Source organism: Macaca thibetana, chromosome 7 (assembly GCF_024542745.1).
Source record: "Macaca thibetana thibetana isolate TM-01 chromosome 7, ASM2454274v1, whole genome shotgun sequence".
Lineage (NCBI taxonomy): Eukaryota > Metazoa > Chordata > Mammalia > Primates > Cercopithecidae > Macaca > Macaca thibetana.
Window position 1 is genome coordinate 134,631,001 of NC_065584.1, and position 10,498 is coordinate 134,641,498.

The following is a 10,498-nucleotide window of genomic DNA, read 5'->3' on the forward strand; positions in this document are numbered from 1 at the left end:
CACCCATCCATCCAACCACCATCCATCCATCCATCTATCCCTTCATCCATCCATTCATCCACCCAAATGCTGAAGGCATAAACCTGGAGTCTTCCTTCCCCTTCACTTTCCCTGCTCCCTGCCCAATTCAATCTGGTCAGATTCAGTTCTATTTCCAAAATAAATCTAGTCTGTCAAATTCTCCCCATTTCCATGACTACCACCCTATTCTGGTCCAAGCCACCATCATCCTTCACCTAGACTAATGCGGGAGCCTTCTCATTGGCCTGTTACTGACCGTGGGTTCTTGGGCTCTCAATGTAATAGAAATTGAGAAGGACAAAAGAGTTTTCCCAGACAGGGCTTTATCAGAGCTTATGCCCAGGCATAAGGCAGACAGCACAAGAGAAAGAGAATTCTCTGGCAAGCTCCCTGAAGAGAGTCAGGAAAGTAATTTTATGCTAAAGTAGGTAGGAACTTTTTAAATTACTACTGAAGAAACTACAGTGAGAAATCACTTCATACAGACTATGATGACTATAATAAAAAAGGTAACAAGTGTTGGTGAAGACAGGGAAAAATTAGAACTCTCATACTTTACTGGTGGGAATGTAAAATGGCACAGCCATTTTGGAAAATAATCTGGAAGCTCCTCAAAAAGCTAAACCTAGAGTTCTTTATGGCTCGACAATTCTACTGCTAGGTATATATCCGAGGAAAATGAAATCATGTCCACACAAAAACTTATACATGGGTGTTCATAGCAGAATTATTATAATAGACAAAAGTGGAAATAATCCAAATGTTCATCAACAGATGAATGAATAAAATGCAGTATATCAATACAACAGAATATTATTCCACGATAATAAGGAATGAAGTACTGATACATACCAAAACATGGATGAACTTGGAAACATACTAAGTGAAAGAAACTAGTCACAAGGAACCATACATTATATTATTTCATTCATATGAAATATCTAGAATAGTCAAATCTACAAGGGCTTTGGTGAAAAAATGGCCTAGAGGATTTAGATTCCAGTGATATTGTCAATAAATCCTTCACAGGAGCCGGGGTGGGAAAAATAATAATATTGACAACGATATGGGAGGTAAAAATTTGATCTCATGGAGGTAGAGAATAAAATGATAGTTACTAGAGACTGGAAAGGGTTGGTGGGAGCTGGGGGTGAGGAATAAATACAGATTGGTTAATTGGTACAAACATATAATTAGATGGAATTCAATAATATTCAATAGCACATTAGGATGACTATAGTTGGTAATTTATTATGTATTTCAAAATAGCTAGATTTGGAATGTTCTGAACACAAAGAAAAATGTTTGAGATGATGGATATCTTAAATACCTTCATTTGATGATTACACACATTGTATGCATGTATCAAAATATCACATATACTCCATAAACAGGTACAAATATTATGTATCAATTTTAGAAAGTGCCAAGCACCAAGTTAGGCACTTTTTTTTTTCTTTTTGAGACAGGGTCTCACTCTGTCAACCAGGCTAAAGTATAGTGACGTGATCACAGCTCACTGCAGGCTTGACTTCCAGGCCCTGGTAATTCTCCCACCCTCACCTCCTGAGTAGCAAGGACTACAGGCATGTGCTACCACACTCAGCTGATTATTGTTTTTTGTTTTGGGGGGTTTCTCTGTAGAGACGGGGTTTTGCCTGTTACCCAGGTTGGTCTTGAACTCCTGGGCTCAAATGATCCACCCAGCTCAGCCTCCCAAAGTGTTGGGATTACAGGTGTCAGCCACCACACCCAGCCAAGTTAGGCACTTTAAATAAAAAAGTATTAGTTATTTTTGGCCGGGTGTGGTGGCTCACGTCTGTAATCACAGCACTTTGGGAGGCCAAAGCAGGCAGATTACGAGGTCAGCAGATCGAGACCATCCTGGCTAAAACGGTGAAACCCCATCTGTACTAAAAATACAAAAAAATTAGCCGGGCATGGTGGCGGGCGCCTGTAGTCCCAGCTACTTGGAAGGCTGAGGCAGGAGAATGGCGTGAACCCGAGAGGCGGAGCTTGCAGTGAGCAGAGATCATGGCACTGCACTCCAGCCTGGGCGACAGAGCGAGACTCCGTCTCAAAAAAAAAGGTATTATTATTTTTTCTTCAAGTGTTGCTATCTTCCCATTATCTCTCTTCTATTCTGCAAATGCAGTCCTATGTTAAACTTGTGTATTATATATACTATTATATATAAACAGTATTGTATTCTTTTTTTCATCTTTTTTCTGAGTTGCTTTGAAAATATTTTTCCTATTTTTAGTTGTCTCTTCAAATATATCTAATATAATAAACCATTTATTGATTTCTTAATATTAGATATTATATTTTTTCAGTTGTAGAATTTTTATTTTTCTGCCTTATGGGGGCAAAGAAAGAATTTTTATTTGGTTCTTTTTTATAGTTTTCAACTCCTTGCAAAATTTTTAAATCTCGACTTTTATTTCATTGAACATAGTAGATGTTTTTTCAAATTGCTACTGAACAATATAAAAAAGGACCTGTGCAGGTGACAAGACGTACCATGCTCTCACGGAGTAAGACTTAATTAACATAATGAAGATAACCGTTTCCCCTAAGTTAACCTGAAAATTTAACATAATCTCAGTGGAACAATCAACAGGCTTTTGGGGTGTTCTATTTTGGAATTCAGTACCAACTTTTAAAGTTCTTAGGAAAAATAAACCAGAATAAAGAAGAAAACTTTACAAGAGTAACAAGAAGTTTCTGTTCCTATCCAGAAGGTATTAAAATTTCTCATGAAGCTCAAATAATTAGAACAATGAGATAGATACTGGTGTACAAAGAGACAAACGAAAGGACCAAATAAATTTAAATGTACAGAAATTTCGCATCTTAATAAAGATAGCATCTCAGATCAGAAAGAAAAAGATGAACTATTTAATAAATTATGCTAGAACAAGGTGTTGCCATCTGGCAAGAAAAATAAGTTGGATCTATTTTTCACATCATGCACTTAAATAAATTCCAGAAAAGTCAGATTTAAATGTGAAAAATAGAAGCATAAAATTACATAAAACCATCACCACCATCAGGTTAACAGATGGTTTCATGGGTGTGTACACATGTCCAAACTCATCAAATTGTAGTAAATATGTGCTATTTTTGTATATCAATTATGCATCAATAGAGCTGTTTTTAAAAAGATGAAAATTAAATTACGAAAATTAGGAGCTTCTCTGGACAACCTCAGAGTAAAACATACATTTATAACTATGGTTCAATGCCAGAAACCATAAATCCAATCACATTTTTTTAAAACCGTAAGAAAAATCAAGATAAATAGCAAACCAAGAAAATACAATTGCAACATATTTGTACAATGGGCAAATTTGTCTAATCTATGAAGAATTTCAAATCAAGAAGAAAAGAGGCCAGGCACAGTGGCTCATGCCTGTAATCCCAGAGCACTTTGGGAGGCCAAGGCAGGCGGATCACCTGAATTCAGGAGTTTGAGACCAGCCTGGGTAACATCGCGAAACCCTGGTGGGAGAATCACTTGAGCCTGGGAGGTGGAGGTTGCAGTGAACCAAGATTGCCCCACTGCACTCCAACCTGGATAACAGAGTGAGATCCTGTCTCAAAAAAAAAAAAAAAAAGAAAAAGAAAAAGAAAAAAGATCAGCACCCTAATAGAAAAATGGGCAAAGGATAGTAAGATAAATTAGCAGAAAGGGAAATATAAAACTCATAATGGAGAAGATCAATTTAAATCTACACTGACCTACCATTTTTTACTTATCAGAATCACAAAAACCCCAGGTTAATAAACTCTGTGGGCAAGGCTGTAGGGAACTAGGAGCCCTCATCTAATGGTGGTAGAAGAGCATTCTGAAAATTCCTATAAAAACTTCAAATATACATGCCTTTTGATCCAGCTTTTCCACTTGAGGATATCCTTACTGATGTGCGCAAAGTAATTTTTTGTAGAACTGTTTGTAATAGCAAAAGACTGGAAACAACTGAAACGTACACTGCTAGGGAACTAGCACTGTACACTGCTAGATTACTCTCTGGTATGCCCACACAATGCAGCTCTACGAAAAAAAGAAGGACATGTCAAGATATATTAACAAATGAAGTACAGAACATTGTACTGTACTTGTCCCTTTTGTGTTTAAAAAAAGAAAGAAAAGAAAGGAGAAAAATTAGAATACAGTATATATTTGCTTTTATGTTTTTTTTTCAAGACAGGGTCTCATTCTGTCACCCAGTCTGGAGTGCAGTGGCGTAATCATGGCTCACTGCAACCTCAACCTCGCGGGCTCAAGCGATCCTGCCACCTCAGCCTCCCAAGTAGCTGGGGCTACAGGTGCACACCAATCCTCAACATGTATTTAAGAATGTTAACTCTGTACTGAGCACTATGCCTTGCACTTGTCATGTACACTATTTGATTCAATCTTTACAACAACCTGGTGAAAGCCATTTTCTACATCATCTTTGAGAAACCAAGACTTGAGGAAATTAAACACTTGGCTAAAATTACAGAAGATAATTACTGAAGAAGCCAGGATTTGAACCTAAGACTATCTGATCCAAAACCCATGTTCTTTCCACCACACCAAGCTGCCTCTCTCAACTTTACTATTATTGACTCTTAAGATGCCAGATATGTAGGATCAGGGGGCTAGTAGAATTCTAATTTTTGGAGGCTGTGCTAAACACTCCCAAACACTTTACTAAACATCATGTGCAATAATCCACTTAATCCTTTAAACTATAATTCAAAATACACAACTATAAAATATCAGAAGTTAGAGCAAGTATTAAAAACAAGTTATATTAGGTAGCTTATTACATCTTTCAGAAACCCTAAAAGTGAAAATCCAATCTTTATCTCACTAATTATCTGGAAAGTATACATTATAAAACGGGGGAAGTACTGAACTAAAAAACAAAAGGATCAACTCGTAAATTAAAATTTCACTCCACCTTCAATTACAGGCACCTTGGGTGTCAGACTTATATAAAACTTCTTAGACTTCTTCCTCAGCTTGACATTAAGAATTGCACATAGAGGCTGGGCTCAGTGGCTCACGCCTGTAATCCCTACACTTTGGGAGGCCGCGGCGGGTGGATCACCTGAGGTCAGGGGTTCAAGACCAACCTGGCCAACATAATGAAACCCCATCTCTACTAAAAATACAAAAAATTAGCCGGTCATGGTAACAGGCACCTATAATCCCAGCTACTCGAAAAGCCTGAGGCAGGAGAATCACTTGAACCCGGGAGGCAAAGGTTGCAGTGAGCTGAGATCGCGCCACTGCACTCCAGCCTGGGCAACAAGAGTGAAACTCCATCTCAAAAAAAAAAAAAAAAAAAAAAAGAATTGCACATAGAGGCATTCACTAAATATGTGCTAAGTTAGACAATACAAACGAAGTTAAAAAAAAAACATACAGTGGGAGAAGATATTTACAACTCATACAACTAGCAAAATATTAGTTTCCAGAAAAACATTAAACTTCAATATATCAGTAAGAAAAACTACACCCCCAAAATGGCCATGAACTGGCAATTCACAGAATGAACTTTAATGGATAAAAAATAAAAGGGAAAAAATGTTTGACCTCACTAGTAATAAGTGAAATGCAAATAGTGAGAAACAATTTCATACCAACGTGGGTTGACAAATTTTTTTTTTTTCTTTCTTTGAGACGGAGTTTTGCTCTTGTTGCCCAGGCTGGAGTGCAATGGCATGTTCTTGGCTCACCACAACCTCCATCTCCTGGGTTCAGGTGATACTCCTGCCTCAGCCTCCCGGGTAGCTGGGATTACAGGCACGCGCCACCATGCCCGGCTAATTTTTGTATTTTTAGTAGAGACGGGGTTTCTCCATGTTGGTCCGGCTGGTCTTGAACTCCTGACCTCAGGTTATCCATCCGCCTCAGCTTCCCAAAGTGCTAGGATTACAGGTGTGAGCCACCGCGCCCGGCCGACAAGAATGTTAAAAATGTGACAGTATCAGGTGTTGGTGAGATGTGGTGAGATGAAAATTATCATTATTCCCTCATTATACTTTAGAAAGCAATTTGACAATATCTAGTAAGGTTGACTACTGTAGACCTAACAATTTCATTACTAGGTGCATGCCTCTGGGAAACTTGCATACGCTATAAGGAGATAATATACAAGGATGTTCATTATAGCACTATTCACATTAGCAAGAAATTCGAAATGATATTTCTATACAGAGAAAAATGACAAATTATGATACATTCTTAATTTTATATAACAGTCAAAATGAATGACTTAGATACTCAAGTATAAACATGAATATCTAATATATCATTTACCTGAAAAAATCAATACGCAGAATGCTACTTATATAGTACAATAGCCTTAATAAAGTTTAAGAACCACACAAAACATATATTTCTGAAATACGGTCTATAATAAAAGCATAATGTAAAAATGTAGATAGAAACATCTCACACCCAGGATAGTGGTTGATATTGGTTACCTTTTAGGAGAGAGGAAGGGAATGGGTTATGGGGAGAAAACAAAATAACTACATCTATAACATTCTGTTTCTCAAAAGAATTAAAGCAAGGAAGGCCACTTAAGATGTATTAAATTTGGGTGGTAGGTACATGGATATTTTATTATTCTCTGATCTTTCATGAAAACTTCAAAACATAGTAAATGAATGCAATTTAAACAATTCTTAAGAGTCATGATGATGATGGTAAGTCTAGAATAATGAAAAATAGTAATGCAAAAACAAATGCTCTACTGTTAACTGGCACACAAAAATATATGGGAAAACTGCTTATAGAAAAACCAAGAAGACATTTAAATAATCCACACAATTCAAAATTATAATCCATGTAATCCGTCAGTAGTAAGATTGTATTCGATAATATTACGTATTTACAGATGTGGAAAACATTACATGTCAACCATGCACATGAGATCAAAACTATCCAAATTAAAAGCTGATGAAGCTAGGGTCGGGCACGGTGGCTCATGCCTGAAATCCCAGCACTTTGTGAGGCCGAAGTAGGCAGATCACTTGAGGTCAGGTGTTTGAGACCAGCCTGCCAACATGGTGAACCCCAGCTCTACTAAAAATATAAAAATTAGCTGAGTGTGGTGGTGTGTGCCTGTAGTCCCAGCTACTCAGGATGCTGAGGCACAAGAATCACTTGAACTTGGGAGGTGGAGGTTGCAGTGAGCTGAGACTGCCCCACTGCACTCCAGCCTGGGGGACAGAGCGAGGCTCCGTCTCAAAAAACAAACAAACAAACAAACAAAACTGAGGAAGCAATTAATAAAGCAGAATGAACAGAATCTCAGAAACCAGGTCAAAATTTTTCCGAAAAGCAACTGGTGCTTTTGAGGGGGTAGTTACAATATTTATCTGAAAATAAAGAGCCCCTAGAAATTGTATCCAAATTATGTTCAAAATTTGACTATCATTGAAGTGAAAAAAGTTAAAAGAGCTCTGTGTATCAAGAAGATCAAGACTGTGTATCTGTGTATCTATATATTTGGAAAATAGTTTTAATAAGTCACAAAAATATTGATATCAAAATTTTGGTTTGGAACCAGAAGCATATTTCCAATGATGATAGTATGTTTTCCATCGTAGGTTACACAAAATAATCTGAGAATGAATATGGAGAGCTTACGTCAAACTGAGTCCATGTGCATCCGGTTTTCTCAACTAACAGAGGAAGCAAATAGCAGACATCATTCAAAACTACAACAGACTAGTTATCTATAATGAAATCCAAGCACGGTAAATATTATTTGACGAAATAACGAATCTATTAGTTAGTCCATTCCTAAGTTGACCTGACATAATGGAGGAGTTATTTATTCAATAGAAACCAGGTGAATGGAAAATATTTTTTTCTATTTGCTATATAAGCCTGAGTGCTAATGCCTTGGGAACCCATCCATATGGACATTAAGGTTCCTTTGTTTGTGATTTTACCTGAAAAGGCTTTTCTTCTTGCTCTATTTTATTCTGAGTCAGCTCTCAAGGTCTTTCAGGTATTAAAGCACAAAGAAACTTTATAGATTTTATCATGAAAAAACTGTTATACAGTAGTATGGAAAAAATCAGTAACATCAGAATAAGGTACTCATAAACATTTCTATCAACTCATCAATTCCTGCTATGAGCAAGGATTTCTTCTAATTTTCAATAACATCATAAACGATCACGTTGAAGACATATATACTGGTAGAGATTTTCATCAGTCACATTTTGGACAAATATATTTGTAAGCAGATCTTTTTATTACAAACAAGTACAGATGCTCTCTGGCTTGCAATGGGGTTACGTCCTGATAAACTCATCCTGTCAAAAATATGATAAATGTAAAATGCAATTAATACCCCGATAAACCCATTGTAAAGTCAAACAATCACAAATCAAACCATCATAACTTGGAGACCATCTGTATAGTTTTCATTACATGAGATTTCCCATTTATCCTCTTTTCTCTTTAATTTTCTTCCCAACACTCCACCACCACAGAGAAATAGAGCAGTCCAGTGGCAGAGTAAAAGAACTATTCTGCCATTCATATCACAAAAGACTGATGTTAAGAAAATAATTCCTAAAAGCCAATGAAAGCAAATGACATCACAAGTCCTTTTGTGAAGCAATTAAGATATAAATAAAATAAATAACAATAAATAAAAATTAGTTGAGAAGCACAGTCCCTACAGATACTACTCAGATGAGGCTTTCTGAAAGCATCACAGATTCAACCTAGAATTTATAATTCTAGAGGTCCAGCGACTATACAGAGGGAAGTGTTAAATCTGAATCAAGTAATTGGGCAGTCAAGATGCCTAATGAACTCGGTGTCTAGATAATACGTAACAAGAACGATTCTAGGTGCATAGGAAAGAAAATAATTCATTACACCGAAACACTAAATGGCTTGCTTGTCTTGCAGAACCCTGGTTGAGAAAGTTTGCTCTAGAAGGTGTTTGTTCATATATATGTCGAAACAATTAACCAGTGATGTGGCAACCAGATGACTGCTAACTACAAATCCATCATTTGGATATGTAGTGGAAACAACTGCGTGGATTTCTGAAAACTTTTATTTCACAGACTTTTATTTTTGTCAGCTCTTTAAATCCTCTGCTCAGAGCACCATTGAGAATGACTAGAATGAAAAGCTTTTACAGCCCACCTGAAAACAGTATGAAATAAGTGAAGGGAAAAAGAAACCCATTTTAAGTTTTAATTACAAATTCTTGTCTAAGTATTGATTTTACAGAACAGTAAATGAGATGTAAATGATTGAGAAATTGTAAGTTATATAACAATGACTCTGAAAAAGGTGAGCTTCCGCCATAGATACCTGAGTACCTGATGCTACCACAGACTTACTCCTTTTAAGCACCAATTATTTTCTCCCATCTATGCCAGCTGTTGTTATTAGGAATCAAAATTATTTCTTGCACCAGGTAAAGTCTCAAGCAGGAGAGGAGATTGGAAGTCAAAGACAACATTAAGTTAGCTTTCACAAACTTGTTCCCAACATTGTCTTGAGGCTTTTCAAGGCCAGCCTGGTCTGAAAGCAAAACTCTACAGTGGTTGCACTCTGGGGTGAAGACATTGGCCCGTCTCTGCTCCTGCACCACGTCAGGGTACCTGGCTGCTGTACCAGCACCCTGCCTCACATGACAAATTAATGTGCCAAATTAATGCTCTCTGTAACCAGAAACAGACATTCTCTATTGACTTTTCAGGACTGCAGAAAAACTCACTTCATGTTACTGGAAATATGGCCTGGCATTTATTTTTATTTATTTATTTATTTATTTATATATATATATATTTTTTGAGACGGAGTCTCGCTCTGTCGCCCAGGCTGGAGTGTAGTAGTGTGATCTCGGCTCACTGCAAGCTCCGCCTCCCGGGTTCAAGCAATTCTCCTGCCTCAGCCTCCCGAGTAGCTGGGACTACAGGCACCCGCCACCATGCCTGGCTAATTTTTTGTATTTTTACTAGAGACGGGGTTTCACCCTGTTAGCCAGGCTGGTCTCGAACTCCTGACCTTGTGATCTGCCTGTCTCGGCTTCCCAAAGTGCTGGGATTACAGGTGTGACCCACCGTGCCCCGCCCCTGGCATTTTTAAAAACTAGTTTTTGGATCACTTAAAATATGTCAAATTTAGTGGAAAATTGAAAAAGATCTTTTTCCTCTTCCTTACAGAGTTCTTCAATTTGCCCTAAACCCTTTTTAAGCGCTTCCAGTAGTAACCATCAGGCGGGCAGACCACAGATCCCTTTATTACATTAACAAATAAACTGGTAATTCCAGTGAGAGAGTTAACAAATTCTCAAGAGCTACCTCAGGAATTTTAACGTCACACTGTGGAGAGTATAAAATATTTTCATATGGTAGCTCAAATATGCAGTAGGATAACATTTTTAATGTGTTAATGAGATGTGATAAAAACATAAGTCTACAATGAACA